Source organism: Fukomys damarensis, unplaced genomic scaffold, assembly GCF_012274545.1.
Source record: "Fukomys damarensis isolate Sample0158 unplaced genomic scaffold, DMR_v1.0_HiC HiC_scaffold_17, whole genome shotgun sequence".
Classification (NCBI taxonomy): Eukaryota; Metazoa; Chordata; class Mammalia; order Rodentia; family Bathyergidae; genus Fukomys; species Fukomys damarensis.
In genome coordinates, this window is record NW_022900929.1 from 79,021,818 (window position 1) to 79,026,868 (window position 5,051).

At 50.9% G+C, this 5,051-nt stretch overlaps 1 non-coding gene across 1 annotated transcript; it reads left to right on the forward strand.

Moving 5' to 3' along the window:
- Positions 1–1,363: 1,363 nt before the first annotated feature.
- LOC117286614 lies at positions 1,364–1,467 on the forward strand. Its single transcript, XR_004517779.1, has one exon. It is a non-coding gene; the product is annotated as a U6 spliceosomal RNA (small nuclear RNA).
- Positions 1,468–5,051: the final 3,584 nt, after the last annotated feature.

Here is a 5,051-nt window from a genome sequence, read left to right on the forward strand (position 1 = left end):
AGGCACCGTGGTCATTATGGTGTGTCGTAAATACGAGCACCGGCAGCTCGTATGGGTATGAGGAGCCGGCTGCACACGGCTGTGGAAGGTCACACCACCATACGTTTCTGCAAATGTGCTGTTCCATTGGCTCGCGTACGCTTTCTGCTCCAACATGGTTTTGGCCAATTTTACAAGTTTCCATTGTAAATATATGAGTATAATGTAGGAGGAAAAAAGCAGGTCAACTATCATATTTGCTCCTCAAATATTATGATAAAGTATGAAATTGTTTTACAGGTGGCTGAAGTAAGTAGACCTCTTTTTGGTGCTGATGGGAAGGTGAGGTTGTGGGTGTGGTTGCCAGTCTAAAAAAAAGGATTCCTATATAAGGAACGGAGCAGGCATCTTTCAAGCCAGTGACGTCCATCCTTATAAATTATTTGTTGGTGTCCTAGAATACTAGGGCCAGCACATTTATGTTCAGATAAACCTGTCCTGGCACTTTAAGAGTAACAAAAAAAATGTTATTTTACAACTCTACATGCCCTCCAACATATCTACTAGCGTACCATAAAAGAACATTCTGAAACTGTTGTTCCCATCTATAAAAGTCCCCAGAAGTCCTCCAGGTGAAAATGAACAGTTTGGGTTCAGTAAGGGAGTAATTAGCAAGGTGAAGTTATACTTTGTTTTTGTTTGGTTTGCAGTGCTAAGGATCAGAACCAGGGTCTTGTGTATGACAAACAAGTGCTTTACCACTTACCAACATCTCCAATTTCCCAAACAAAAGCAAAATGTTTTGGGCGCATGCCGGCCAAGTGCTCTACCGCCGAGTTGTGCCCTAGCCAAGGGAGGGATTGTGGAAATGGTTCAGCAAGCACTGCTCTCTTGTTGTTGAAACACTCCGCCTCTGGGATGACCCGTGATTCTCTCCTCTCCCCTCTAGACTGGAATCTCCCCGCTCCCCAGCTACTCCTGGGGGCTCTCAGGGGGACGTTCCCAGGGCCTTCAGTCCCCCTGTAAGGCAGGTTGGGCGGGAGGGATGGATCTCGGGGTGCGGAGGCTCAGCTTCCTACCTCCCAGAGACACCGGGAGGGCTCAGTGGCTGCCCCCTTGTCCCTGGGAGCGACGTCCTCGTCTTAGCGGCTGCTCAGATTGCACCAGTTTTCCTCTGCAAGGTGCGAAGGGGACTCGAGGCAACCGTGTCCAGGAGTGTGGAGCTGTACCCAGGATGAAGAATGCCAGCGCCCGGAAGACTGGTACTTTCTTCCTGAGACTCCGGGCCCTAAAGGCAGAAGCTTAGCCTTGGAGAAGTGGAATGTGCCATATAATCTGCTGTGGGACTCAGCAGCACTAAGAGGAATGAAAACAATACATAATAGTGCTCTCTTCAGCAGCGCATGTGCTAAAACTGGAACTGCAGGGAGATTAGTGTGGTCCCTAAGCAAGGAGGACACACGAATTTGTGAAGCGGTCCATGTTTTTAATAAGAAAATATATCTATGTAATGTACCATTTAGTCTAAAAGAAAAAAGTACCATTATCTCACCAGTTTCTCAAACATTTATTTTTTAACCAGCAACCAGTACCTCTGTAAACTCCTGTGGGACGGAGTTTGTTCTCTTTCATCCTGGTTTCAGAGGAAACGCAGCAGCCTCTGGGCCTTTGCAAGGCTCAATTAGTGGACAACACAGTGAGGACCCAGAGCTAGGAATATTCCCAAGTAAATACATTCAGCAGCCACTGCAAAGGGAGACTCACCAGACATTCAGGCAGCTTCGGAGTCTGAGCGTCAGGTACAGAGAGCTTATAGAACCCAGTGGAACTCAGGGACCCATTCCTGAGATAAAGGCCCTTATTCAAATGCCACAGACACACTGTTTCTCTAAACACAGAGACTTGAGGCCCCACAGTTTTTATGCTAGCGCAAAAGATTTGGGTCAGAACCAAAGTTTTAAAGTCTTTTTATTGAAGAAGTTCAAAGATTCCTTGGCCAGCAGCCAAGAGTGGTCTGATTTGTTCGCATTTCCTCTGGGAACTCACAGGCGAGTGAGAAATTGGCCAGCATTGATGATGAGGGTCACCCATTCCCCCGGGAGCCTTTTCTCCCTGGGCAGCTCCAAGGTGGGGGAGGAGAGCAGGGACCCAGTCCTCACAAAGGCTGAGCTCACAGCCGGCCAAGCTGCAGATCTGTCCCTCCCAGTACACCCAGGAGTCCGGTGTAAGAGGCAGCCAGGGAGAGACCAGCAGTGAAACATCACTGCCTCTTCACTATCTTAGTCGCTTTTTCTCTGGTGAAAACAACACCCAACTCCTGCCACTTAGAGAGGTCTGTTTTGGCTCACGTTTCCGGAAGGTTGGCCGGCTCCAAGGCAGGACAGCGTGGCAGAGGGGCCTGGCGGAGGAGCGCTGCTCATGGCTGGAGAACAGGAAGCAAGGAGGGAAAGGAGGAGCCAGGAAGGCGGACCAACCCGCCCAGGCTACGCCCCAGTAACCCGCCCTGCTTGTCAGGCCCCATCTCTTAACAGCAAGTCAGCTATGAACCCCACGATTCAGTCACCTCCTAAAGGTCCTGTCTGAGTGCAGGAGGCTTCAGGGGACATCTAGACAGAGACCATGACACTCTGCAGCAGTGACGGTTGAAGGACCGGCTCCAGGCCCAGAGGCATCAGCTGCCAGAGCCAATGGGCCTGCTCTCCGTTCTAGTTCTTGGTGATATTTAGCCAAGAATCTTATCTGCAGTTAATGCAACTGGGAAATGTATCAACTGGATTTAACTTTTTAAAAGGCGAAAAAAGGAGTTTTGCTATGGTTTTGGGAGTTAGGGAAAAGGTGTTTGGTAGAAAATCAGGCAAAAGCCATAAGAAAATGTGATTGAAGAAACTTGAGGAGGAGGGAGAAGGAGTTAGGGGGAAGGAAATGGGGCTCTGGTTTTCCTGGGTGGAGGAGAGGGGGTGGAATAGGAAAGCTGGAGTCGCACCCCTAGGACAGCCTTGGCAGGTGAGGCAAGTGGTGGGCAGGCGCCCCAGAAGTGTGGAGCAGGGGCCTCAGCCGCACAAAGTGGAGCCAAGTGCTCTGCTGAGCTCTGGACCCTGTGCCTGGGGACGGTGACTTCCTGCTCACCTGAGCCAGGACCTGGTTTCCAGCAATGCCTGTGGTCCCGAGGTGTGAGGTCCAGGACAAGCCCTCACTTTTGCAGGGCCTTAACTCAACTCTGGCACGAGGGGCCCTGCCACCAGCAGCAGTTGTCCCACCCTGTGCTGGGGACCTGTGTGGAGCATCTGGTCCCTGGAGGAGGCCTCTGAGCACCCACTGAGCAGCACGGTTGGAATACCCTCCGCCATGTTGCCCCTTCCCCTCTTCATTGGCTGTAAGGTCCCCATCTGAGATGAGGCCCTGGGCCCCCAGTTCAGTGAGAACTTGCGTGGGGACACTGACACGGTTGGGTGGCCCTGATCACCCAGCAGGCAGGGGAGCCAAATGTGCCCGAGCCGGGCCCTCGCTCCTGTGTCTGCGTAACCCTGGCTTCTGCTCCCTTCCACCCTGGAATCCCACCTGGCACATCTGAATGCAGGTTCAACTTTACAGGTTCTGCTTTTCCTCCGGCCTAAGGAAAGGGATGTCACCTTTCTGCCCCACTTTCCACCAGGTCCCGGGAGCAATCCTGTTCCATGGCACAGTTTCCAGATCATCCCATGTTGCTTAGGAAGAGATCGTGGAAAGAAAAGGGCTGAAGAGGGGCCGGCGGAAGAGGGCACTGACTGTGGGTGCAGACTCTGTCCTTTCTGGGGCCAAATGTGAAGGTTCTGGAAATGTATTTCCTGAGCAGCACCCATCACTCGGCCTTAGAGGAAAAACTGCAGGCAGTTAATTGAGACAGTAACTGATTGATCGAGAGATGAGCAGTAGGGAAAACGCAGCCAGTATGAAACTCTAGCATCGCCAGGACAATCTGGGCCAGCTCGCCATTGCCCACAGTTCCCGGGGTGGCTGGCACATGGCAGCTGGGTAAGCGTGGGGCTCCCTGATCTCCTCAGGGGGATGAAAACTGGAGGAGCAGTGTAGGCTTGAGCCATGTACCTAGGGGACCGCTTGGACACAAAGGGACAGCCAAATTGACTGCAGAGCCAGAAAAATCAGGGCATAGAAACAACTCTGGGGGGACTTGCCTCTCTGAGAACCATGGAATTTGAGATGCAAAGAATTTCAGTCCACTGTCCTGGAATCAGCAAACTTCACTGTGTTTAAAGCTCACCAGGAGTTTTTTTTTGTTGTTGTTGTTGTTTTTGATACTGGAGATCGAACTCAGGACCTTGCATTTGTGAGGCAGGTGGTGGAACCGTTGAGCTAAATCCCCAGCCTCTCACCAGGAGCTTTTAACTGGGTGATTCCCAAGCTATACTTCAGAAATCTGATGGGGTGGGGGGTGGGACCAAGGCCTCCACACTTTCAACAGAACCTCTCACAGTGCCTGAGAATTCTGACACAGGTGGTTTGAGGTCCTCTGCCCTATACAATGCCCAAATCCCCCTGGCCCCTCAGCTGTTGCCCCTGCCTTGGCATTCACCAGTGGGGCTATGGGAAGGTGAGGACGGTGCAGCCAGCCCCAGGCAGCCAGGCCCACCCCGCTGAAGCCCGTCCCCCGTCTTCCATGGAGTGCTGAGGCGGAACCCGGACATGGCAGCACAGTGACCCTTGGTCACTCAGGGGACTAGAACGCGTGCTCCAAATTTTAAGACCATATAGCAAATCCAAGATTGAGAAATTCTTATTTGCACTATGTTGGGGGAAAGCAACTTTATATTGCTGACCAGGTCCGAAGGGTAGGGAGTGATGGCTAAAGGTATCAGGTTCTGAGGTGATGAAAACATTGAAAAATTGGTTATGGTTGTACTTGCCTGTGGCTTTATCAGGACTGCTGAATTCTGCACCTTAAATAGGTGATATATGCCATGTGACTCATATCTCAGTAAAGTTGTTAAAGATAAAAAGTCTGAGATATCTATAACAAATTTCATGTGTTGGGAGAATGGCTTTCTTAATATAGTTTTATTTATTTATTGGTTTTT